Genomic DNA, 27,730 nt, shown 5'->3' with positions numbered 1-27,730 from the left:
AGGGAAATGAGTTGAGTATCAACATAGCAATGACATATATTTCCTCGTTAGCTGGTGGCTGGTGAACACATGCAGATCAGGATGCATTGCTGTTGGACTGACAGGTCCTGGTAAAGGCCATTTCATGCCTGTTGGAAGCTCTGGAAAGCCACAGCCCAGCCATTTCATACTTGTTGGAAGCTCTGCTTGTGCAAGTTGAAGGCAATGCTGCCGCACAACCAGCACACAGCACACACCGCTCTTGGTGAAGTCATTGCTGCCCTCAGGCAGCTTAGTTCTCTCTGGCACATGCACATCTCCTCAGTGTATACCTCTCCTCAGTGCCTGAATCAGGGGCCATGAGTCTGCTAAGGCCCCAGTTTAAATGGGCAAATTTGGGTATTTTTCATGTTATGTAAGAATTTGTAAGTTCCTGACAGACGACAGGTCAGAGCAGCAGGGCTGGTAGGAGAGGTGATGTTTCCTCTTGGGCCCACCGGGAAAAACAGAGACGCTTTCAGGATTTCTTTTGCCATTAGATGATTGCTTAAAAATAATAATAATAATAATAATCGTGTGTTCCTTGCAGCTGTATCATTTGGTCTAACAACAGATTACATCTCTCAAAACACCCTGTGCTGCTTAAATAGCCCCCACTGCTCAGCTCCAGCCCTGCAAATCTGTGCTCTTAGCTTGGGAGATCACCAGGCTCAGCCTCAATATTTCAGGCAAAATGGCAGAATTAGTCAAACCTCATCCCATCGCTACCCCACAGGGATGCTCCCCACCAGCCCCGCTGCACCTAATGGTGCTGGTGATGCTTTGGGGTCACGTCCCACCAACCCTTCATGTATCACTTCCATACCATGATGTACATAAGGTGGCTGCTCCCTGCAGGAGGGGCTGGGGACCAAACGCCTTCCACGTGTGCTGCAGGGATGCACAGTCTGCCTACGTGCCCCACGCCATGACCCCTCCCGATGTGCGTTTTCTCCTGGGATTTCCCAGCTTGGTTTCCAGCAGAGCTGGACTCCAGATGCCTGTAACTAAGACAGGGTGTTGAGACCAGCATGGAAAATGCTCTCGAATTAAGGATCAAAGGCAGGAAAGGAATTCAGGGAGCACAAATGTTCCCGCTGACTCCTGCAACTGCTTCCATGTGCAGAGACCCAAGCCCAGCTCCCACCTGAATCCTCTTAGCGAGGCTGCAGCTCCTCACTGCTTCCCCATGCAGAGAAGCCCTGACACAAACTTTCCTCACCCCACTGGCTGCTGTCATCTCCAGGACAAACCCAACCCTGCAAACCCACTGCCCACACACAGCATGGCTGCTCCAGGCTCCACGGGGCTCTGCGTGGTGCACCAGGAGGGATTCACTGAGACAGGGAGAGACAGGGTCCAGCTTCGTGCCCAGCTTCACGCCACAGAGACAAATTCTGCCAAGCTCAGCAGCCTGTGGAAGAGGCGGCTCAGCGGCAGGGAAAGGGTTAAAAAGCTGCGTCTGTCTCCAGGTACAATTCAGTTCAGTTATGTCACCAGGAGAAGGAAAAAAAAATCACAATGAAGTGCACCAAAATATTCATTTCCAAGGGTGCCCAAGCAGCAAAAAAGGAAAATATTGATTAGAACCGGCTGCAGATTTTCTGGGAGAACAGTTTTCTGACAGAAAATGCCAACTTGATCATATCAAAATATCCTGCTAGAATGGGTCAAACTCATAAAAATTGCATTTAGGAAAACAGCCACAATCTGTCTTCACATTGAGTTGAACATGTTTGTTCTTATTTTTGAAACCATATTTACTTTCATTAAGGTTCTCACTAAAAATAAATTCTAAAAACAAAAATATTTTGATCTACCCCAAAAGGAACTATTTTCATTTGGTAGTTTCACATTTCAGCTTTCCAAACACAGATTTTGGCATCGCAAAATACTTTTGTGTGGTGGAAACTCTAGGTTCTGCCCTGACCCTGAATATCATTTATGAATATTTTTATGAATCCTTTTTACCCAAAAAGGATTAATAAGAAGCTTACTTCTATAGATTATTTGTAATACTTGTCTTAATTCTTAAACTGGTATAATCTGTAATCATACACCTGTCTCGATGAGAATGAAGGAGGCTGAGGCTAGCTCGTGTGCTTTTTACAGAAAGTCTCATTTGATCATTTCCCCCCCCCCCCCCCTTATTTTTTTTTTAGTCATTAAGTACAACTCAGGGCTAAATCCTGCTCCAGAAGCCTGGAAATACACTGACAAAATCCAGTAGACCCAGCTGGGAATGCAGAGCATGACCTGCCCCATGGATGGGTAGTGACAAGTCAGGAACGTGCCACAGGGGCATCAGGCTCTGGGTCATTCAGCATTGCCAAAAGTAGAGCAAAAAACTGCAGGGTTCTTAGCAACAAAAATTAAGCGAAATACCTAAGGACCAGAGTCACAACAGCATTTTTGCATCTCGCTCCTACTGATTTCAAAGCAAGCCAGAAAGCAAATCCTTTGTGGATCCAGGCCAGCGATGTTACTTCTCACACCTGCTCTGCCCTCTTTCATTTTCCCCTCACTCCTGTCATCACGCCATTCATTTCATTCACCATCGCCTTTGCCTTGTTCCCTCTGGTACTCTGAAGGCATTCCTTTCATTTCCATTTTTCAGACATTAAAAGCATTTATTCTGAATTCCGGTGCCTTCAGCATGTAAATCAGCCTCAGCTGTGCTCAGAGAACACCGGCCTGATCTCGTTATACGCCTGTTCATCCTGCAGGATTAAGGCAGGGAGGGAACCTCACCGGCTCTCAAATCACTCTGCTCATTCTCCACGTTCCGGGTTCAAAAGCTGGATGTGGAGGACGTGCCATCGGGTCCATACCCCACTGCTCACACCGTGTCCTCCTGCAGTCTGGTCTCAGGGGTGGCCAGCAGTGGTGGGGTCTGCACTGACTTTTTCTGGTGTGCTGATAGTACTGCAATTTAGAAGTGGCCGTGGAGTGACCAGAAGGGGTGGAGACGGGCCTCTGGAACAGAGGAGCTCCAGGGCCACCACCTCTCCTCCCTCACACGAACATCACTGTGGCAGGTAGGGGGCTGGAGGCACTCATCCCACCTTGGGGACACAGCTCAGCTCAAAGCACCCTTGGGGCAGGATGCAGCCAACCCACCCTGCCTTGCCCGCAGCAAGCCAGCAGCCTGCTATGGACCTGGGTGACCTTATCTCACCTCCCTCCTTTCCCCCAAGGGCATGGTGCATTTTCCTACAACTCTCCTTAACGTTACCTCCCCAGCAGGAAAGGAACCTGCATGGAGGTTCTCCTGCCATCCCATCCCCATCAGCACTTTGCACAGGGCATCACGCTGTGCACACGCAGCCTTGGCAGCTCACCCTGCCCTGCAGCACAAATGCACCCGCCACCACCTCAGCCAAAAAGCCAGGCTCTGCAGCTGAGGAACCCCATGGAACTGTGCTAGGGCTGGTGAAAGATCCTCCAGAGACCCGCAGGTTGAGCATCACAAGCAGTTCCTGATCTGGGCAACGTAAGCAGCACCGCACTAAACCCAGAGCACTGCCGGCATTGTTCCACCAGTGCTGAGCGCGAATTCTTCATTAATGCCAGCAGCGGCGTGAGTAAGACCTGACTTAGCACGGCTCCGGGGAAGCAGACGGCACCTATGTTATATATACAATAAACCCTGCCAGCTTTTGCAGGCTTTGCCATTCAGATTGCTCAGCACTGGTATTTCCCCTGTGCACGCACTAACACACATGAGCTGTGAAGCCCTTTGCTCCTTGTTTATCCCAGCAGCTTTGTGGGGTGATTAGGATTTCAGTAGATTTTAACTTTAATCCTAAAGTGAAAATGCACCCAACCAAAAGAAAAACAAACAAACAAAAAAACACTAAAATCCAAAATCATTAGACAGAGATATCAGTAGTGATTAACAACGTGAAAAACAACAAACAAACTCCCAAAACACACGAGCCAGGAAAAATACAGGGGAGCTCTTTGAAAAGAAAACTTTTCACCAGCTCCAGCATGGCATCGAGCCATTCCTCTGATATATCATCTCCTTTTTCTGACACACACAACACCCTGGTGTAAGGTCTATTTCCACAAGCAACCAAACTTTTAGGATTGAAAGTAAAGCAGGATAATCTGCTATCTGTGTGATCTGAACAGAGCAGCAGAAGCTGCTGGAGGCTGCGGGTGATGCCCACGCCTCTCCCAGGGGAGGACCTGGGAGCATGGTTTGGGTTTCACCTCCAGCCCACCCACTTCACCTGCAGCACTTTGCAGCACTACCCGGGGACCAGCATTAGCTCCTCTCCCCCAAGCAGGCAGACAACCTGGAGAGACATTAATTGCCTTGCCCAGGGTCACATAAAGAAGCCACTGGAAAGCTGACAGAAGGAGCCGGAGGACACTTGGCTCCTTTCCCTGCATTTCTCTCACGAGATCAGGCCACCGCAGTTCCTCCCAGACCATGCTGCATCCACTCCAGCCCCCCCAGCTCAGTCTCCTCCCTGGGAGGGCTGTGGGGACGCAGCCCTGCTCTGCAAAGCACTGAAGCACACACCTGGAGCTGGCTTGTGCTCAACAGGGAGCCACCAAAGGAGACGTGTTCAAGTGCAAAGGCTTCCCATAATAATAAGGGGATAAAGGTTAATGCAGTATATAACCACTGCAAGGTCTTACACACCCTGATAGCAATAAGGATCTGCTCAGCTCCCGTGTCCCTTCCCTCCCTGGACATGCGGGTGAAGCTGTCCAAGCAAGGCAGAGCTCACCAGCTCCAGTTGGAGCCTTCAAACCAGACAAAAATCAGAATCCCCCAGCCTGGATCCTGCACCCATCTCCAAGCTCCCTCTGCTGTTCCCAAGTGCATGTTACAGTCCCTCATTCCTGTTACTCACTTTTCCGTCCACAGCAAGCCCACGGCAGAAATGATATCCTACAGCCACCAGAAGATCCTCCTGCCTAGGTGGGTCTATCAGTGAGATCAGAGACAGCTGCACCAGAAGAAAACCGAGCACCAACTACCTTTGGGGACTTTATCTAGGATGCAGGTGATGAAATGAGAAAAAGCAACAACACCTGGGACCAAATGGGAGGAGGGGGTCACCACCCTGCCTGCAAAGGGCTCAAACCTTAAGCTCAAAACCAGGAAAAGCAGCTGCATTAAATAAGTGCCTGAGCTGCAGGTGACTGTCCCACCTCTGGTTCCTCTCTGCTTCTCCCAGGGCACAGCCCATCCTTTCTCGTACTCTTGCAGTAATATTGCCATCTGCAAAACCCTCCAGCAAATACTCAGGGTTAGCATGAGCCCTAGTTCTTCTCCCACTGGTCCTTGGCCTTAACCCATCTCCATGACTTGTAGTAACCACCCTGACTAGTAGCAGAAGCAGCAATAACTCTCCAAGGTCCACTGCAGCCTTCAGCAAAGACTCAGCAGAAAATGAACTATAACAGAATATCCTGAATTCCTGCAGTTTTCCAGACTAGAGTTTAATTCACCCAGGCTTGACCCAAATGACACACATTATCCCTAACCGGTTTGCAATCCACCACATGCTTGGACCAGTCTCATAAAATTCAGTCTGTTTTTAGAGCAAAGGAAAGAATGCAGCTAGCATGGCCTAAATAAAAATAAGTGTTCACTTGGGTCAGTTGTCTCCCCCCGAGTGGGTTGCAACTGCATCTTCGTACATGGAGAGGCACAAAAGGAAGGCACAAGCTCCTATTATGGGGCAGACCAAAGGCAGCAAAGCCCTGCTGCACGGTGCGCCCCGGCCACACAGACTTCTGCCAGCATCTGCCTGAACTGGTAACTGATTCATCTCAATCTCTGGAGGATTTTTCTGGTAACTGCTGCAGACCCACCTTGGGATGACAGAGCAACAGGAGAAAACCAATCTCATCACTTCTATTGTTTTTTCTACCAAACTAATAATAATAATTTCAGGACTGGGAAATCAGAATCAAAAGTAAAGATGATCTGACTTTTTACACAGAGATTTTTTTAAAACAGTTTTCTGCAGACCAATGTTCTGCTACCATGGGCTGATGCCTGTGGATTTATCGGTGAAACTTATGAGCCAGCGAGGAAAGCCACCAAAAGAGAAGGAAGCAGAATCAATTCCAAGTCTCAGGACAAGAAACAGGCTTCAGTAAGATTCAAAGGTGTTAAAGTCAGTAAGTCAGAGAGAAAGAAGCATGAAATAAATATACGTTCCTTCTAATCCCCAGCTCCTTTGTCTGGAAGACACCAAGCACGGTGCTGAGAACTAAAGGCTGTAACTCCCGAAGGACGACGGGGGCACGTTACCAGGCAGCCCCCACCCGAAGCAGCCCACATCTGTGCACAGGGGAAAGGGCAGCGGCTGCCACCCCCCTGCCAAAACCTGCCTCCCTTTTGGCCAGCACTGACACTGGCGACAACATCCCACTGCAGCTGTGATAATGAATAAAACCATCCCTGTCCTCCCACAGCCTCCAAGAGGCCAGCCTCAGCTTCATGACCCACTGTGACACGGCCACAAACCTATGGCAAGGAGAAAAAGAGAGGAACAAGCCCCCAGAATTGTTTTTCAGCCTGAGAGGCAAATCTTCCAGTTTCTCAGATGTTATTCCTCAGATGTTATGTATATATAGATGCATGCATATGCACACAGACAGCGCTTTTTTGCATCAGCCCGTTGTCAGTTGGCACCTGGGGGAAGCAGGAGGTTTGCTCTGTTGAGTCATCCCTGCCTTCAGTAAGAGCACAGAGCTCAGCAAGAGCCGGATGGGCTGAGCTGCACACAGAAAGCACTTCCTTTGCAAAGGCCTCCTCCTCCTCCTCCTGAAAACCCATTTGGAAATTCCTAAAAAGATCCGTTTGCTACAGGGAAAGGAAATTTGAGGTCACAGAGAGAGAACCACAGTTACCAGAAAGGCAGGGACAGGCCAGGCTCAGCCAGCAAGGGCACGCTCTCGGGGGAACCACACCAGCACCGCGTTGATATTGCGAGCTCTTTGCCATGGTCCGTAAAAGCAGAGCACTGGTGGGAGAAGCTGGCAGGAGGCAGAGCTGGGGCCAACTGAGAAATAAGAACCAGAGCACCTGGCTAGAGAAATGGCCTCAAACATCCCAGCTAATTAGCTCCTCGGCATATTTCGTTTATCCCTTGCAGCAGGAGTGAGTTAAAATGAGTCGGTACATAACCAGCAACTTGGAGCCTTCAGCACAGCAACATTTTCAAGTTGGTAAGGGAAACAGGGCTGCAAATTTAACACAAGGTTTCAGGGCTGGAATAAGAGGCCATTAAGAAAAATGATTGAACTCAGAACACCAAATCAGGGGAATTTATGGGGATTTTTTTTTTTTTTTTTTTGAGGCTCTGCTCAGTTTTGCTTCCAGCAATGGGCAACGTAGGGGGGTTATTGCTTTTGGCCTCGGATGAAAAATAACCCACGTGGTTGCAGCTAGGCAGGGTGGCTCAGAATGGGGACAGATGGTGGTTGGGCCAAGGTTGGAGGCAAGGAGAGATGGACGGTGCTGAGCAGGGATTGAAAGGAACCGTACCACACTCACTCAGCCTTCCTCGGTGGGGCCAGATGTACCAAACCTTGTAACCCAAGAGCTCATGACGATGAGGGATGTCAGACATAAGCAGAACATGGCTTTCTCTTGCAGCACCACAATGGTCCTGTGCACACGGCTGCAAGCAAAGCTAGAACTCATTTGGGAAACACCTCCAGCAGCTTTCCGTACCAGTCCAAGTCCTTCAACTGCCTGTCTGTATGCTTTTATCAGGAGGAAACTGCCCTACCACTACCTAACCACTACCTCTGCAAAACCTCTCTTCACATGAATCCTCACATTTTCCCCTATCCTAGGAAGCCACCTGCAGAAAGCCCTCCGATATCTCCCACCAAGCTTCCCCCAGTGGAGCACCGCCATGCCCAGCACCAGGGTGGGACAGGAGCACTCAGCCTGCAGCTGAGGCTAAAGATCCAACCACAGGCAGAGGAAAGACCAGGGATCAAAGAATAGGGAGGAATTAGTTTCTTCACAATCCCAACTCCATCAGGCATGCAAGGAAAGTTTAGGATGCTCTCGGGAGAGGAAGGGTTCGTATCTCAAGGCAAACTGGCCTACTCACTCTATTTATAGACAAAAGGCAGCATTTTAGCCCTGCTGCAGCTCAGCAGAGCCCGCTTGGATGCTCTGCCCATTATGCAAGTGCTCCAGAGCCACTGGCCTTCTCGTGGGTGGCTACCAGGAGCCCAGGGAGATGTCCTGTCCCAGGCAGAAGCACCCGTCCATCTCATGGGGATGACAGCAAGGAAGGAAAGGACCAAACTGAAGTATAATACCTGGTGCCTGTCTTCTCCACTGGCATAAACTGGGCTCAGAAAGGCAATACAGTGCCAAGAATAAGGAGACCCAGAGCACTACAAGCAAAAGAAAACAGAAAATTGAATTATTTGAAAACTCCTGCATTGAAGGGAATGGCAAAGTCTGGTCTCAGGCCCAAATACCAAGAGCTGTTTTTCATCCTGGGGCTGCTCAGGGACAGGATGGGGCCATCTCCTGCTCCCCAGTACCTGACCTCTAGCAAGCAGTGCAGTGGATGCTGCAAGCAGGACTTTGGCCTTCAAAAAGATTTCTGTGCTTTCAGGACCAAAACCGTCACTTTGGTCATGAGACACCATTTTCCACACAAGGCTGACTTCAAATGCATGTAGCCACCATGATGCAGCCAAGTTAACTCTCCCTGATCTTCCTTCTCCTGATCTTTCCAGAGCAACTTTAAGCTTCTAAAGAACTTTGCATGTCTCCTACCTTGGCTATTAGTAAGGGTAACACAGAGAGAAATTCCCATTAATGGGAATCTTGGTCTCTAGGACAGGGTCACAAGGGTATACAGGGATAAATCTCAGTTATCTATTCTGCTCCCATTCCCAGCATGAGAAGGGCACATTTAGCAACAAGATCTTGTAAATCTCATGCTGGTGGAAGTCCTCAAGACCAGAGATATGTGCTTTATTGGGAAACCCAAAACCTAGGTGCACAATACATGTAGAAACACTGAGCCCTGCCCTTACATCCATCAGACCTGCCCTCAGGAGTTCACCAAGGCTGGGATCAAACCTAAGGGCCACTGAGGGCAAGCTGGTGCCCAGCAGCATCTCTTTCCACGGCATCTGCCACCTTGACCAGCACAAGGGCCTGGATTAAGGTCACCAGAGAAAAACATAGAAATCTCAATGGGAAAAATTACCAGCCGAGTCAATCCCGGCAGAGACAGGGGCACTTAATGCACCAAGAAGTGGTTAGAGCTGGGCCTGCTAAATAATACAGTATAATGCTTTCTAAGGATAATTCACAAGACCCAGACATTTCCTGGACTGCTCACATCACCCCCACCAACATGCCTCATTATTTATTTATCATACTTGCTTAATATTAACCTCTGAGAAACTAGTTAACCCTGCAAATCCAAACACCACAAGGGTTCATCCTGCAGTAATCATAATCCTTGGCCCTGAAGGGACAATTCAAGGCATGGAATTCAGGAGCTTGTTTTTAACCTCAACCTTCAGCGAGAATGGAGCAAGATTCATAGCTGCGTCAAGGAGCTGCAAGGAGTCAGAGGGCTACAGCGAGCAGTTTCACTTCAGTGACCCTCCAGGCAGCTGCATGGTATGCAGTTGTTCATAACACCTGCAGAAACACCAAAATTTACCTTCTAGACATGGCTCCAGCAGGGTATAACAGCTGAGAGCAGCTCGATTTCTCTGACATGACCACAGCGTGGGCTGCCAAGATGCAAGAGAGCAGCTGTGCCTGCTGGGGCTAAATGCTTCCCCATGCAACATAGCACCATGCTGCAACATCCAGCCTAGGTCCAGAGCTGAAACCGCACTGGTACGTGAGCACGGCCCTCCCCCTGAGCCATGTAACCGTGCTGGGAGGAGGGGCATCTCATCCAGGACAGAATGGCCCCTGCCACTGGCACCCAGGCTGTCACCTATGGATGCTATCACAGCAGCGTGGCTGTGCACAGCTCACTCTGTGCCAGCTCGGGTCCCTCTGGCACAGCATCACATCCCAAAACGTCAAAACTTCCCCTCACTAGTGCCTTGGGCTGTGCCTCTGGACCCTCCAGCTAAACAAACAGCCCCACTGCCTCCTACACAGTGTTAGGCTAATTAAAGGGGGAAGTGTGCTGTGCTGCTGTTCACTACAGGAACACCAAGAGAGAAATATCAGAGAGCTCTGCAGGAGACCCCCTGCCGTTAGCTGGTCTGATGCAGGGTGAGAGGAGAGGCTGCAGCACAAGGAAGAGCCAGACCAAGCACAAGAAACCCAAGGCACCAAGGGACATACCCAAGCTGCAAGGATCCAGCAATTAACACTCACCCTTCGTTATTATGCAAATCACACATTGGTTACTAGAGACAGCAAAGCAATCAGCCTTCTAGCCCTCACTGAAGGCCAAAAAATGGTTGAAGTATGTGTCAGGCTGGTATTTTGGACTGCCCGGTGGGGAACAGAAGTGGGGAACAGTGGGGTCTGCCAGGATGCTTCAGACCCGAGTTGCATGCCAAAGGTAGGCTGGTGCATGTGATATGTCCTTGAAAGACACCTGGGAACTGTCCATGTTCAAAGCACTGAGAAGTCCAGCTGGAGCCCTGCTGCTTCTGCTCTGGCCTTGGGGTGGGAAACAGAAAGGAAACAAAAGCACGAGCATTGGGTTTGGGTGTGGGAAGGGGTGCAGATGGCTGAGACTGGCACTTCAGGGAGGAATGTGGGATCTTGGCAGGTTCCTGAAATATTACCTTTGTCTGTCTGACAAAATGTTGGTGAGAGCTGAGTGTACCCTAAAACAAAATCTCCTAATGAGAGTGCCAGCAGAGTCAGGAAAAGTTCTAAGGTATTAGGTAAAGACTGAAAAGGAAATGAGGGCCCAAGACCGTAAACATGTCTGCATGCCAGGATGAGAGTCATGGGTCAAATTTTAATATTTGACAGTTCACTGCCTCTGTTTGTGTCAGGCTCACGGCAACACAATGAATATGGCATCAGTCTTCATGCAGAGATAACACCAAGTGACAACCAGTCATTATTTACCATACCCTGGAGTGCAAAATCTACTACTGACTTCAGGGTGGAGAGGAGGAGGGAAATCTGGGAGCAGTTCAGTGATTCAGAGCATGGACCACCAAGTACACGCTCTCAAAGGCACATAGCCAGTGTGCGCCTCAGTTTCCTCAGCATACGAAGAGGGATTAAGGAGAGCATTCACCTGGCATCGAGGGATTCTTGCAAGACTGATCTAATATTTCAGCAAAGGAGGTTAAAAACATTCAGTATTGTTCACTTAACACCTGAATGTATTTGGCATATATCTGCTACAGCGCACTGTGTCAGAGCGCGTATTTCACCAAGCACAGCTATTCTGTAGGAAACGAGCCGTCCTCCATGCCTAGAGAGAGGTGACCCTCTGCTGGTGGGTGGAAAAGCAGAGGTGCCAGCATCTGTCCTTACCTCTCCTCCTCCTCACGCAAGGGCGATAGCTTTTAATGTGAGAAATTAATAGGACAACGCTGAATATCAAGGATAATGCCAAGTACACTGTCTGTAAGATGCTGGCAATGCGTCTGCCTTCTCAGCAACGCCCTGAGCTGCTCCAACAAGAAACATCCAGATTACCACTGCACCAGTGTTGTCCTACCATTGACTAAACACTCCTTGGGTGGAAGGTGGTGAAATGACCACCTCCATCTGGAAAGCTGAGTACAGGTCAGCTGACAGCCCAGGGAAAACCTTCTCCATCCATCCCCTTGTCCCCTTCCTAGGCTTGCTCCCATGCTTCACGTCTCAGGTGGGAAAGCCACAAATGACCCCACAAAAATGGGGACTGCACTGGCTGCTCAGGGCTACTTTGAGAGAGTCTGGTGAGCCCATGGTACAGACTGAACAGACTGCCAAGAAAGCAAGTCAAAAAGCAAAAGAAACCATGTCTTTAAGAGAACAAAAAAAGATTGTTTTGGGTGAGAGCATCAGTTTCCCAAAAGCTCTCAATGTATTTGATTCCTATCAGATGTTGAAAGAGAGGATCCCTCCGAGACCCACCAAATCCAATTTTTCCAGGCCAGTCAAGCGGTACCTGCACACCAGCTCTGTCCTTGTGTGTCTGCTGGCAGCACACGCCTGGAGGGCTTGAAGGAGAGCATTTGCCAGCAACCCTATGCCAATAACTGGGCTGTTCCTCACAAGCTCCCATCTGGATGTTACCCTACAAACCAGCTTCTGCCCAAGACAAACCAACTTGCAATTCCCTCCTCATTTCAGGGGTTCTAAGCTGCTTTAAATCACTTCCAGCCTGCTCGCAGGGACTTTATTCTCTGTCATTTGCTAGGTGGTGCTAATGAGCTCAGCATCGTCCGTGGTGAGGCCGATATCCTGGTGAGTTCCTGCTACACCTACCGGCCCCTACCGACCTCAGGGAACCATCAGCCAGGAGCTCACAGAGTTGTAGGGGTTGGAAGGGACCTCAAGAGATCATCAGGTCCAACCCCCCTGCCAAAGCAGGTTCCCTAGAGCAGGTTGCCCAGGTAGGCATCCAGACGGGCCTTGAATATCTCCAGAGGAGACCCCACAACCACACTGGGCAGCCTGTCCCCGTGCCCCGTCACCCTCACCATGAAGAAGTTCTTCCACATGTTGGTGCGGAACTTCCTGTGATCCATTCTGTGGCCATTGCCCCTTTTTCTGTCCCCACAGACCACTGAAAATAGGTGGCCATATCCCTCCGTCTCCCACACTTCAGGTATTTGCAAACACTAATAAGATCCCCTCTCAGTCTTCTTTTCTCAAGGCTGAACAGACCCAGGTCTCTCAGCCTTTCCTCACAGGGGAGATGCTCCAGGCCCCATATCATCTTTGTGGCCCTCTGCTGGACTCCTTCCAGGAGATCCCTGTCTTTTTTGTACCAGGGAGCCCAGAACTGGACACAGTACTCCAGGTGAGGCCGGCCCAGGGCAGAGTAGAGGGGGAGGATCACCTCCCTTGACCTGCTGGCCACGCTCCTTTTAATGCACGCCAGGATCCCCTTGGCCTTCTTGACCACCAGGGCACACTGCTGGCTCATGGTCAATCTGTCATCCACCAGGATCCCCAGGTCCTTCTCCACAGAGCTCCTCTCCAGCAGGTCATCCCCAGCCTGTACTGATACGTGCAGTTGTTCCTTCCCAGGTGCAGGACTCTACACTTGCTCTTATTAAACCTCATCTGGTTTCTTCCTGTCCAGCTCTCCAGCCTGCCCAGGTCTCACTGTTAGGCGGCACAGCCTTCTGGTGTATCTCAGAAGCTGTTTTCTTAGCTCGGAAAACTTCAACTCCAAAAGCATAGTTTTCCTTGGTCTCCATACTCCATCTAATGTTGTCCAGCAGAGAAAGAAACATATTTTGTGCCCCTTCTGCCATGGGTTGCATATACAGAAAGTACTGTGCTTATCCAGCATCCAGGAGAGCCAAGAGGACTCCATGTCCCCAAGGCCATCAACTGCAGGACCAAGATCTAAGGTTACTAAGCAGTGTCTCTTGGGAACACAGGTTAGCCACAGGTCCTGTTCTCTTCCAGAAAACCTAATTATTCACCTAATGGGTAATTTGCTGCCATCTGGACATTCAGAGCTTGACCTGCAATATGCCAGACATCCCAGTGAAGTCAGTGTTTGGCACCGATGGGGTGCTACCACAGCCTGGTACCACTGGAGAAGTGGATGCTGTTGAGCATGACAGCACAAATCAAATGAGCATTAGAGCTTTCAGGTGGATATTCTGGGTCTGCTTAGCAAATGTTCATCCTCTTTCCTTCGAAATGAATGTAATTTGAGATACAGGTGTCGGGCAAAGCAGTGCATGGGAGGCAGCCTATATTCTGTTCCTTTCTCTCTAGAGTTATCATCAGCTCCTAACTTTCATGGGCAACCAATTTACACTGTTAAACATCATTTTGCAGTGATGCAGGCTGTTAATGATGCAGGCTCGGAGCCCTGAACAATTCTCTGGGAGTTGGTCCTTGGCAGTCACTCAGGATTGTCACCAGCAATAGAGCACCTCAAGGTTGTTCCAGCAAAGAACAAACCCCCCTCAGCACCAGGTGCTAGTCACTGAGAATATCAGGGCACAGAGATGGCTGTGAAAACACTGCTATCAACAAACCCTCCTTCGGTGGCTGAAGTCACACCTGTGAGATCTCCATCAGGATTCACTGTGAAGAAGCAGGACTGAACCTAAACTCCCTGCCCCAGCCCAGCAACCAGAGGCAGAAGCACTGCTTTAATAAAGGAGCACAAAACATGCTGATTTGATTTTATTAGCTCTTAGAGAAGCACAGAGTCCCACTAAACTGTTTCCATTTCAGTAGCAGACCAGTGACAACATGAATCCATACGAAGGTGCACTAATATAAAGACCACCCAGAGCAGCACAGAAGTTAATTCTCCTTCTTTTCGACACTGAGGTGGAGCTGAGGACTTGGCAAAGGATGTGAATGAGTGTGCGCATGCAAGCTGGGATGAGTGAGCCCAGCGCCTGTAACCACGTGGAGGAGCGAGTACGTCTGAGCGAACAAGTGGGCTAGAGACGTGCATGCTACGCAGAGCAGCAGCACTACGCATACCTAACTGCTCTGTGACAATCTTTCATCCAAAATTCGATACAGGCTCATTTTAAAGTTATGAATTGCAAAGGACCCACAACTACACTCTAGCGGGAGAAGAAAGGGAGAAGAAAGGGAGAAGAAAGGGAGAAGAAAGGGAGAAGAAAGGGAGAAGAAAGGGAGAAGAAAGGGAGAAGAAAGGGAGAAGAAAGGGAGAAGAAAGGGAGAAGAAAGGGAGAAGAAGGGAGAAGAAAGGGAGAAGAAAGGGAGAAGAAAGGGAGAAGAAAGGGAGAAGAAAGGGAGAAGAAAGGGAGAAGAAAGGGAGAAGAAAGGGAGAAGAAAGGGAGAGAAAGGGAGAAGAAAGGGAGAAGAAAGGGAGAAGAAAGGGAGAAGAAAGGGAGAAGAAAGGGAGAGAAAGGGAGAAGAAAGGGAGAAATCAGACATGGGAAATGAGGACCAGGGAACAGGAAGCCAAACACAACTATTTCCAGGAGGAATAACAGCCATATGGAAAAAGTTACCAGGATGATGAATTCTGCCTTCAATATGTTCAAGAAAGAACTGCATCAGACCCAGTCTGGGGGTGGCCAGATCCTTCAAGAGGGGAAAAAAAAAAAAAAAAAACCTGCCACCCCAGCTTGAACTTGAACATTTGGTGTTTCATTTGCATCTTGGAATGAGGCAACTGTTATCATTCAAACTCTGCATTCTCCTCTTGGATCTCTGCCTTCCCGGGTCACATTTGTGGCTCTCACATAACCAGGAATCCCCCAGCTACAATATGCTTCTCCTGGCTCGGCCCTGAAACCAAATTCCAGAGCAGCTGACATGGAAATTTACCATCAAACAACTATTAAAGTTTTACCTCAGGCTGTAAAAACTGCTGTATGTGCTCTGCACAAACAATGTAAATACACACTTGTCTCACGTGCTGAGTGGCAGCATGCCACAGAGCTTCACACTGCAGTCTCAGATTTCAGAAATCAGGATGGATAAGTGTAGGGATGGTAACTGAAGCCCCAACATTACCAGTCTGCAACATAAAAATGATCCCCGCATATGGCTGGAGACCTCCTGGCTCCATTGCAAATCACAAAATCCACCTGAACGAGCCAGGTGATTTTCAAGGATTAATGGATTTAGCTTCACAACCTCCATCTGACCCAACTCTCACCCTCTGACTGCCACGTCCAGTTTCATTTCCCCACTTTGAGGACTGGGGGAAAGCAAAGCACAGCAGAGCCTGAGAGGATTGACACAAAGGGCAGATGGGGCAGAGTACCCAGCAGCACACCAGTTGCCCAGAGCCATACTCATTTCTCTCTCCTGACTGCACTCAGGTGTTCCCTGGGGCAATTCTACCACCTGGAGAAGCCCCATGGAGCTGCTTCTCTCCACAGAGCCTAATCTCCTGCCACAGGCACCAGATTCAAGTACCTAAAGTTAACTAGGATGAAAACAGGCTTTTCTCCAATTAATGGCAATTTCTTTTTCTACTTTACATCCCAACTTTATCTTCCTTCTTCCTTTCCATGCAAATCACCACCCACTTGTCTCCAAGGGTGGACAGCCTTTGCCAATACAAGTACCCAACAGAGAATTAAAGCTAGAAACTATTAACCATTGTTGTTTTTTTTCCATCACCATCAAGCTCGAAATTGTCTTCTATTCAAGCTACAAGTGGGCAGATGTATATCTTCTGCAGATGTCTCTGTTCAAGGGAAAAAAACAACAGCAACGAAACCCTCTTTTGGCTAATAAACAGAAAGTAATTGCAGTTTCTTTACTGCAAAAGGAACTGTGCTATTGATGGCATTGGCTGAGTGTGCCTAATTTGTATCAGCAGCTTGTATCATTAGCTTTACAGTCTCCTGCTAAACCCTACCCACAGAGTAACCACATCTCCCTTGGTCATCTGTTTTGTCCACCCAACAAGGAGGCAATGCACTCCCTTCATGGCAGGGATTATTATTCTTTCCCATTCCTTAGCATAGCACACAACACAATGAGATCAAGCTTTTTTTTTTTTTTTTTAAATCTAATTCCTAGTCACCACATAACACAAAATAAGCATAATTAGACATTCTCCAATGCAGCAGTAGTCACAACTGTGTGCTAGACTATGAGCCCCACATATGAGATGTAAGGAAAGTTATTTTGCCCATGATGCAGAAGTGATTCTGCAGCAATGAGGAAACCAAAGAGATTTTGCCATAAGCAAGGTTAAAAAAAAAAAAATGCTTCTTCCTTTCTCCTCTATAAAGCAACTTGCTGATTAATTCGGAAGCAAGGTAAACAATAAACAGTGATTATGTGCATGGGGTAATGATTCAGCCGAAGAAGCAGATCAGCACTTGAGTAACAGGCTACAAACATGCGCTTTATTTTCTCAGTGATGATTCTCCTGTGAGCAATGGAACAAGATGTCTTATACAGCCACCAGGCAACAGCATGGTCACAGTGTCAGGAGAATCGTGTGACCATCAACCTGAAAGACCCACACGAAAGCTAAAAAGAAAAAATCAGCTCCACAGGGTATCATATGTTCTAGGACCAATTTTTTTTTTTTTTTTTTTTTTTTAAATTCAGGCAACGGAAAACACAGACCAGCTGGGACATTTCACCTAGCAATAGCATGGCAGTGCCTAGAACGCACTGTGTCAAAAAAAAAGAACTTCTCGAAAAGGGAAAATGCATAGGGACACCTGCAAAAAAGCTACTGCTTACTCGCATAACTGAGCTCTGCAAAATGTAAGTGGGTAATGCAAGAAAAACACACTGGGGAAAGCTATCCTATAAAACCATGTAACCCTTAGCTGCAGAGGGGAACAAAGAAGTCATGAAGGAAAGCATTTGTGCTTCTGTTTTACGCCTCGTATTTTTATTCTGCCTCATCACAACCCTGATTTGTTCACGTCTGTTACTTGGATAAAGAGAAGAAGGAAATGCTTTCTGTTGCATCAACAAAAGCCAGCATGAAAGATAGCTGCGAAGGCAGCGAGCCAGATCTGAGGTTGCTGGAGGTCAGCACCATTCTGCAGCAGTCAACAGAACTGCGTGGACTTGCAAAGACTGAGATTTTGACCTCCTCAGATGCGCGATCAGAGTGATCTGCACAAAAGCAGCTAGCTTGCAAGCCCATAATATTCTTTCAAATGCGATTACCTGTGTGTGGATGGGGGAAAAGACAATGGCTGCATCTGCAACTGGTCCTTTGAGACTGTTGCTGGGCAGCTGCGAGCTGTGCAAGGACATCACTAGAACTGAAGGCAAGCGAGGATGAATCCAGTAAATTCACCTCCACGTCCTCGGCTTGCTCCTGACCTGAGCATACCTGACACGTTCATCGGCACAGCCCTCAGGCCAGCTTTGCCTGCCTAAACCTCACCTGCCACTAACACAGCAGGTGCCTTCCAATAACACCTGTAAGCTTTGTTATATTAGCAGCAGCCAAGTGGTTAACTAATCTAAGAAATATATCCACTTTACTTAAGCAAAGGAAAGCAGCAAGGGGGCCCCGTGGTGTTGACAACTCTAACAGCAAATTAAGAAGCTAAAATAAAATGCACCATATCAAGCAAGCGGCTGGAGTGAGGCCAGAAATCAGAAAAAGATGTAAAGAAAACTGTATCAAGAAATCAGCTCCAAGCAGGCTCATTGAGCTCAATTACTAGAAATTAGAAAAGGAAATGGAAAAATTTATATTGTAAGGACACAATGCATTATGTGGCATCAGTGATGGCTGTTCTGTTTACTGTCTCTGTTCTAATCATGTTTTTATAGCATGGAATATGTAATACCAGATCCAACTGATATTGATACAGAAGGAAGCCTGCCACTTCCAGGCAGAAATCCACAGCTTATATTCAAGACATCAAACCGGAAGTGAAATTCCGCAGCTGGGGTCTGTACTCACGACCCTGTTACATTCCCATGTGCTTACACCTCCATAACCAGGCCCCCTCACTAGGCAGAGACTGTCTGAGAAAGTGGAGTTTTCCAAAAGACTTCCAAAAAGGGTGTATCTAGATTTTGAGCCAGTACAGTCCTGCTTTGAAACTCTACTCTGCAGTCAAGAGCAATAAGAGAGGAAAAGGCATTTATTTAAGTAGAAAAGAAAGCCAAACAAACATCTCATGCAAGTAGTTGTGCAAGTCCAAACTAAACAACGGAAAGGGAAAACCACAGAAAGTTTGAGCAGCCAGAGCTACAAGAACTAGCGACATTGCAGCCAGAGAGCAGCACCTGCGTGTCAGTGCCCACACTGAGATCTGGGTCCAGATTTTCAGAAGCTTCAAGCACAGCTCACAACAGCATCTCCTCCCTGCCCGTGCTGCCAGCTCTGGGGTCTCCTTTCCCAGGAGCTGTTCTGAGCCTGCCCATCTCTTCTGACCTGCCAGACCAAGGAAAATAGCTTGCTCTCTCAGCAGTGACCCATAACAATGATTCCCCTCAAGCTCTGGAAGAGGGGGAATGGGGTAGGCACAGATTTTTTTTTTTATTTTTTTTGGCCTTGTCCCCATAGCCAGACCCAGCCAGGCCCCTACTCAGGTGGGTCAGGGCTGGGAACCGTCCTCATCTTGCTCTGATCTGGCCCTTGCTGCAGCACAATTTGGCAAACCAAATCTGTGCTAGGCTGAAAACCAGCCAGGATCTTGTGACATCAAGTGTCAGATCATACGCAACCCATAGCTAGCTCAATCCATCGCTGCCGTACACCTCATGGTGTCAAGCCCCATTGCAAAGTAAGCCTCATCTGATGCTGTAACATTTTCCCACACTCTGAACTACCATAGATGACCAAGTCATGGGAGTAGACAAAACAGGCTGCTAGGCATAACCTGAAGATACTTTAAGTGAATAAATCCTCCTTGGCTGCAGTCAGCGGGACCCAGAAAGCCACCACTAATCAGACAGAAACTCACTTTCTCTCAAAAATCTGCTGGCAGCGCTTCGAGGCTGGTTTTGGTGAGATGCAGGGCAAAGAAAAAGCCCACAGCATCCATACATCAGACTCACTCATCTGGTTCAGCAGAGCACTGGAGCAGCCAAATCTCACCCAATCTGCTTTCCTGACACAGACCTTTCACTTCCCCAAGCCCAGGGAGGTGGTGGGGTCACTGTCCCTGGGAATGTTTAAGGAAAGGTTAGACATGATGCTTGGGGACACGGTTTAGTGGGTGACATTGGTAGTAAGGTGATGGTTGGACTGGATGATCTTGGAGGTCTTTTCCAACCTTAACGATTCTGTGATTCTATGTCCCAGAGACGTGGAGGCCAGGAACAGCTCTGAAGTCTGAAGGTCCTGGTGCTTCCAGCTCACCACAGCCATGCCAGCACCGTCCTGCCTGACCTACACACTCACTGCCGCCTCACCTGCAAGCTGCAGCTCACAGACCTCTGGAAAGAAGGCCTCTGCTTTATTTTTAAAGGGACTACAAGAGATGTAAAAAGGAAGTCTACTTTATCAGAAACCCAGAAGTCTGCATCTCCTTCCTGGAGATCCAGGAACCAGAAGAAGTATAATGCAGCTCTCTCAGTTTGCTGAATGCCCTGAGTCCATGGAAAACCACTTGTTGAAGCTCTCCTTAGTGCTTGGGGGAATTTGTCCTCAGTTCCTGCAATCCTTTGCCTGAAAACAAACCGCTTCCAGCAGGGCCTTTGCTTAGTAATTGCTCACTTACAGTTTCCCTTCAACCCTCCTGGTGTGGCTCTACCTCTGTCCCTTGTTTCCATTTCCCACATCTTTCACTTGTGTTCAGAGATATAAAGAAATTCAACCATTCAAGAGAAAGCAGTCCTCTTGAAACAGGAGCAGGACTACAGAGGGTCCCCATAAGAGGGGCAGCTCGGACTTGTCACCAGATCTGAGCAACCCCCATCCCACAGCTCAGTGCTCAAACAGGGGTACCACCAGCCTGAGGGAGGCCACCCCAAGCAGGACGCCAGCCTTGCTCTCACTTCATCTCAATCTAGTTTTGTTCCACTTTCTCCCAGCAGAGATGGAGATGGACTGGGGAGCTGTAGGAAGAGCTCTCTCTTCAATACACTGTTTATAATTGACGTAATGTCTTGAAAATGTTTTCCTTTATTAGATTTCAGGGGCAAAAATTAAAAAAAAAAAAATCTCATGTGCAGTCTTATAAGCAAAAGGAAGGAAACTTATCCCTGGGCTTGCTTATTTACACAGCTTACTGGTATATTTCTCTAGAAGTTCACTCATTCAAAGCAACCTGTTCATCAGGGCCGTATCCTTATAACAGATTTCCTTTATTCCTCCAAACTGCATGGAGGCCTCCAGCAGCTGTCTAGAAAGCCTAAGAAATAACTCTGCCCTCCAAGGATGTTTAGTCTCACGTTAGGCATCTAAGTGAATTTTATTGTATTGACATTTGCTACCCCTAAGGAAGGGCAAGGCCAAAAACACCACCTTGATGCTTGGGTGCTGTGCAGGCCTAGTGCAGGCACCCTGACATGCACCTACCTATGTGTCCCTAGCACCCTACATGACAATGGTAGCATTTGCCTGGCCCTCAGGCTGCTGGCATGGGCCCAGCAGAGAGCAGCAGGGATGCAGAACATCCACCTGATGGCTGGGCAGAGGCTGGTGCAAAGCATGTGGGTTTGGTCCAGGTGTCCATGTGTGTCTCAGAGCCACCAGCTGCAAGGAAGTGGGGATGCCAGGCACCATCGGGATGGGGTCCTCTGAGGTCTGCTGGTGGGAGGCACACGGGCACCTGCCCTGTGGGTCAGATGCTGGGCTCTGAGTCCAGCACCTTGCGTTGCAGAAGCCACAGCTTGCATCCCTTTTGGGTACTGCAGTTTCTCACATCTGTTTCTACATCACATCCCTTCCCCATGCCCACGAGGCCCATAGACCTCTGAGCCGCACAGCAAAGAGCCTCTGAAGCCACAACCATCCCAGCTCCCCTCCCAGGCATGGTCCATAAAGGTGGTGAAGGGCTTACAAGCAAAGCAAGCAGTGGAATTAACACATTTTGTGGTTTGTTGTTTTTTTAGGCAAGGACTTTTGCCCATGAGGCCTCAGCATGGAAAGAAAGAAGGTGGCGTGGGTCTGAAGCACCAAGGAAAGCAGCAGGGTTCATCAGAAAGTGAAGAGAAGCTGTTGAGAAGGGGGCGATGACGCGTGCCAGTGAGAGAGACCACGGGAGAGCAGGGGTGGGTGCTGGAGTGCTTGGGAAGCTGAAGAGGTGGAGAACTGTCGAAAAAAAGAGGAATTCTGGGTATAGAGTCTGGGACTTGGTAATGCAGCCCTGATCATCAGAAGGAAAAGGGGGTAAATGCCTTCAGTCAACCAATGCTTGGCACAAAAATCCCAGTCTGCCTAGGACAGGGCTTGCTAAGGGAGCTTGGATTCATCCCAGAAAACCATTGAGAAGGAAAGATTCAAAGGAAAGGGAGATGGGTCTAACAAAGCAAAAAGCAGCTCTGCTCCCAGCCTTGAATGAGAGCTGCAGTCCCAATGGGCGCCGAGGCGATGTGAAGTGGTGGGGCTTGCCTGTGCCCAGCAGAAAGCCCCAGCAGCCTGGCACCAGGGAGCCTCGGGTGGCAGACACCTCTGCTCAGGAATTTGAGCTTTGCAGCAGCGCAGGATGACGCATCGCTCCTGAGTGGCAGCGCAGCCTCATCCTTCATGAATGAAAATTTAAAAAAGATAAAAAATACAAGAAGAATCACACCACCCACTAGCAGGTATGCTATAAATACCGTGGCAGGGGGTGTCTGCAGAGGAACTGGAGGTATTGACTTCATGGCGTACTTACAGAGCCGCAGTATGCGACTTAATTACCATGTAGAGCACTTTGCTGAAGATGTTCAGCAGCCCGTGCTGTGGGAGGTCTGAGCAACAGAAAAGGTCTGGCTGCTCTGCTACCGGCCACGCAGCCCACGGCAGAGCAGGAAAACTATGATTGTGCTCAGTCACCTTTCCTAGAAAACAGGGCAATAGCTGCATTTATACTACGAGGGGCACCTACGGGCATCCCAACCCTGGAGAGACTTTGCAGCAGAAAGGGTTCTTGTAAGAGTATAACTCTGCTTGTAAGATCCTGGACAAAAATATGACGTCCCAAAGCCTGCCTCTAGCATTTGTTGTCTAAGTTGAGCTGAAGAAAGTTGGTGGCAGCTAGATGCTGACCTTCATCAGAATGTGCAACGTGCTGAGCTTTGCAACAGCCAGAGGAGGACAAAATAAAATATTTGGCAAGGTCCATCTGAGATCACCTACCTGATGTACGTGCTAGGCTATAGAGAATGAAGGAATCCCAGCATAACCCTTCCTAGGAATCAATTTAGTGTTCCAAGTTATGCTTTGTGGCAATGTCAGTCGGGCTCCCAAACCTGGCTGAGCTGCACATAAATGACAAGAGGGGCTCCTTTCTGGACTGCACATCCCATAAAACAGCGATCAGACCCCCTGTCCCTCCTGCCAAAAGGCCCGCCCTAAGAAAGCCTCCTAAACTCAGATTGCAGCGCATTTGTTTACAAAGCCCCAAAAAAGTAAAATAAAAATCACATAATAGCACAAAGAGACCCGTCTTAAGAAAAGTGCTTGGTTTTACTGTTGCGGAGAAAGAACATTGTTACCTGGAGAATGATCCTAGAGGAAAAGCTGAAATAACATGAGATGCTGGCAGAGGGAGGGGAAGAGCACACGGGATGGCTCGCAGCAGCCAAAACAGTGCTGGGCACAGGCAGAACCTGCTCGCAAGGGGCCCTGGAGTCATTTTTACCAATAGCCCTAAATGATAAATGAGGCCATGTGGACTCAGCCATGGTGGTGGCTGTGTGCAGCCAGCCTGGGCTTTGCCCTGCAGCAGCAAAGCAGACAGAGGGAGCAAGGAAACACAGCCCATCTGCCAGCAGGGCACATGGGTGTCCATCAGCCTCACATTTAACCTGAGGGGGTCCCAAAAGTGCAAAAAGGGCTCAGCTTATCAGGCTGATAACATCAGCCAACCTCAAGTTTCCAAGCAGAACAAGCTGGCTCCCCAAGACACAGCCAAAAGCAAAGGCTAGCCAGGGAGCAGGGGAACATGGGAGATGCTGAGCCCTAAACCAGCACCTGGAGCCACCAGAGAGCTTTTCCCAGTACCTGGCTTAATGGTAAGAGCTCGTGCTGGGAGTCCCACAGATACCACCCCAGCACTCTGTAAACCAGGTATTCATGGTATTACGTGACTTTAAGAACCCTATTTATGGGCTTATACACTCAGTGCAGCCAGAGCTTTAGGGGAAACAATTAAACAGCTCCAAAGCTACCTGTAGAGACATCTCGTCTGCATTATCCCCAAGTTTTAACCATGTGGTACTAAGATGCTCACACACTTTAGCTTAGTGTTGAGCACTAATGGGATGTAACTTGTGATTTAGTCTTTTCTGAGCACAAATGCACCTTGCAATCACAGCTGTTCAATCCTCCAGGCTCCAACAAAGGAAAGCTCATGTTCCCCTTTTCTCAGTGGATATGTTTGAACAGGGAAAGCAAGCACTTTACCAAGGCAACAGTGGTGCCAAGTGCCAAAGCACAGGTTGATCCCAGCAAGTCCACAGAAGAGTTGAACAGAATATGCTGCTCCTTCTAAAGCATCCTTCCAAGAAGGAGTTGAATAGGGCAGACCTTCTTGAAAAGAGACATTGTACATGAAATTTCCCAGCATTAAGTAAGCTGCTGCTTATAATCTTGCTGGAGCTGTAGTACTGGAAATCTTTATTCCTGCCACTCAGCCTCTTTTATCAGAAATGTTACTTCAGCAAACTGCTTTGCATATAGACAAAATAACAATACCCAAAAATGTTTTTCCACATCTTTTCCAAAGAACATACTTTCCAGGAGGAGGCAGAGGTCTAGCTCGCACAGTTCTAGCACAGGGAGGCCAGCTGTAGCTCTCACAATGATCAAACACTTAACAGGTGAAAAATAAACCAGGGCTGGAGCCATCTAGCAGCTAAAACCCAGCTCTAAGTTCTTTGATTTTCCCTCTCTGCTCTGTGTCACAGAGACATGGGACTCAAACATCGCAGTCCTGACTGTACAAAACAGGATTATACTAATTACCAGGCTCTGACCCCGGGGCTGAGCACCATTAAATACGTTACTCTGTGGTGAGATGTTCTCATCGAAGCTGGGACCTGGCACTCTGCGTGCGAACACCTCTCTCCTGGTGCTGCCAGAGCGGTTCTGGAGGCAGGAGCTTGCCAGCAGAGGAGTCAAATAACCAAGAGATGTGACATGCATGAGCTGGATGGTGTCAGCACGCAGATGGAAGCCAAAAGGCCTGGGGCACTGGGGGCTCCCAGGGGACACACCCACAGACCTGGAGAGAGGCTCCAGGCAAGGTCCAGGTCCACCCAGTTGCCCCAGAAGGGACGCTTGACAGCATTTTTTCAAAGATCCCCACTGGAGGAAGATCTCACTGCTCGCGCCACACCTGTCCTGCCCTCACCTCTACAAAACCTCCCCTGATGCCTAACTTGGATTCTTCTGGGGACTTTTTAGCTTCTCATCCTAGCCACCCTGGGCACACAGACAATTCTCCCCCTTAGAGCAAGCCTCAACAAATTGATCCTTACAGTGTGTGAATGCAGGGCACAATGAAGCCATTCGCAGAGAAGCAGCAAGAGGCCACGTTTCTCGGACATTCAACTCCCTCACAGGCCTCTCTGGTAAGAGGTGGGGTCTGTGGTTATTGCCCTGGGGTGGTGGGGAGAGGACACCCAAGAGGTTGCCCATCTCCTCCAGCACAGCCCATGTCCCTGCCTGCCCACTCACTTCTGCTTTCCTCCCACCAGCCTTTCAAGCGTGGTTATCTCATGCAAAGACTAAGTTATAAAAGCACTTTGAAACACTTTCTCACCATTCAAGCATTTGGCAAAGTGAGTGCTGAGGACCACAACATCAGGAGAGCCATGGTTGGGGGCCAACTTCAGCTGCTTTAGGTGCACATGAAGGCCGTCTTTTTGCACAGATGTACCTTGAACAGCAGCCCTCCATGCGCATCATGTCAAATAATGCGTCACTTTCCCAAACTAAATGGTTGTCTGAGGAGCAACAAGGTGGAGAATAGGTTCCTCCTGGAGACAAAACAAACATGGCCTTCCCCTATACTCCCAGCCTGGCCTGCTCAAACTACCTTCCTAGATCCTCTTTCTCTAACTGAAAAGGGAAAGAAGAAAAAAAATTGCTTACCAAGATGATTAGATAAAATGTTAGCTATTCCAGCTACCCACTGGCTCTGGGTTTGACGTCAGTGCTGAATGCATTAACTATATTTGTCGCTCAAGGTCTAAAAATATCTGAGGCATTAAAAAAAATAGGGCAGTGCTGGGAGAACTGTAGGTCCTTAGGAGGCACAAAGCCCCTCCAAGACTTTGTGGGGCTCACTGTGCCCCAGGAGCTGCCCATTTTGTCACACAGTCTATAGGACTGGGATGCTATAGAAAAGATGATGAATGATGATGAACAGCCAAAGGGAAGGAAATGGGATGCTGCTACGCACCCGCCATTCAGAGCATTGAGTTGCCAAGCATACCTAAGAGGCGTTTGAAGCATTATCCCTCGTACCCAGCTTCCCAAACTGGGGAACAATGTAGTTGGTATGCTGGAACTAATAACCCATACTTTTAGGGGTATCTAGAGGAAAGAAAATTCTCTAAAAATGATGCAGCAGATCCATGCGTTGAGTTTGGTAGCCAGCCTCATTCTTTTCTGTTCCCTATCAACATTTCCCTTCTTTCAGCAAGCTCGGTTAGCTCACAAAGAATGCTATAGGCACTATAGGTGCAGAACAAACCCTGGAACAAAGCCTAAAGAAGCTGTTTACTTTTGTTCCTTGTCAGAGACAGCACCTGGTGAGTCAAATATCCTTCACCCCCTCTTCACAGATTGCTAAGAGTCAGGCTGCTACTTAAGGAATTCCTACAGGGGCTGTTGCAGGGTAGTAAATATCCAAGCAGGGAAATCAGCTGCAAAGTCTGGGCTGTTGCGAGTTGCTCGAGGGTAGACACGAAAGAACAAAGAAAGAGGGCCAGAAAATTTTGGCTACAAGACAAAACCAAAAGGAAGTAAGTCTGGGTTTTATTTAAAAGTTATGGAAAGCAATCTGCATCAACAACTTTCCTTTTCACTGTTACTACTTGCGTAGGCCCTACTGTGTAGCAGAGCCTGTAAGAACACATTTAACCACAGGAATAAATCCTGCTGGCTTAAGTGTGTTACTAATGCTTCACCAATCATGGATGGATTAAAAGATGTGCTTTGTATTGGTTACAGAGACCCTGCACAATGTGTAGGGAGTTGTGGCCGGAAGGACCCTGGCTTCCTCCAGTCCCTCCTGTTGCAGATTCTATTGAACCACGCGACGTTTGAAGAGGAAGGTTGGCATCACTTGGGTTTTATAGCAGGGTTACATATTCTGCCAGATTCTGCATGGGAAAAACAGTGTCAGGAGACAAAAACCAGAGCTGTTGACCAGTGCACTTAGAGAGACCATTTTAACAGTGTGCTGATACTAAAAGCAGGAACACACATGCAGTGATTCTGCAAACTCACAGCCAAAGTCCTAGTAATACAGTAGGGGGGAGAAGGAGGGAGAACAGCTGATCCATGCTTGGATGATAGCTGGACACTGTGGGGAAATTCCCTCCTTGTAGGACTGGAAAAAAAAACACAAACTTAGCAGATTTTCCCCTCCACGAAACGCCTCTGGCCCAGCAGCCTGAGCCACAGCCCTTTGTGCTGTCACAGCCCAGGGTTCTAGGTGCGGGCTCCAGGGAGATAAAACTCAGATATGTCATTAAGCACATACACCTGATGAATGACATGAAGCAGAGACCAGCAAGTCAAAATCGATTTCCTGGCTCTGTAAGCTAGTGCACAGTCGGCACAAAAGGAAACACCACCCATCCCTCTGCAGCCAGTGTGTTACAACCCTTCCTGAAGGAATAAAAGTCCCCACTGCTTCATACACAGCATGGCGTGTGGGTTCTCCCGGGGGGGGGGGAAGACAAGGTGCCCACCCACAGTCATGTTTCTACAGCGTATTAGGCACAAGCCAGGCAGGGAGCAGAAACAACATC

The 27,730-nt window shown here is 48.5% G+C and overlaps 1 protein-coding gene across 17 annotated transcripts in view; it reads right to left on the bottom strand.

Annotated features, from left to right (window-relative positions):
• LOC121057530 (voltage-dependent N-type calcium channel subunit alpha-1B-like) overlaps positions 1 to 27,730 on the bottom strand; it is a 284,260-nt gene that overhangs the window by 207,149 nt on the left and 49,381 nt on the right. Inside the window, exon 1 of one of the 17 annotated variants that reach the window (XM_040531870.1) lies at positions 4,890 to 5,005. The exons of the other annotated variants lie outside the window; for them this stretch is intronic. The gene's annotated coding sequence lies outside the window, so the exon portion shown is untranslated. Of the gene's footprint in view, positions 1 to 4,889; positions 5,006 to 27,730 lie in introns of those variants that run through there. 17 annotated transcript variants of the gene reach the window in all.

Source organism: Cygnus olor, chromosome 19 (assembly GCF_009769625.2).
Source record: "Cygnus olor isolate bCygOlo1 chromosome 19, bCygOlo1.pri.v2, whole genome shotgun sequence".
NCBI classification, from domain to species: Eukaryota; Metazoa; Chordata; class Aves; order Anseriformes; family Anatidae; genus Cygnus; species Cygnus olor.
The sequence above is the reverse complement of the archived record's forward strand: the minus strand, read 5'-3'. Positions and strand labels throughout refer to the sequence as shown.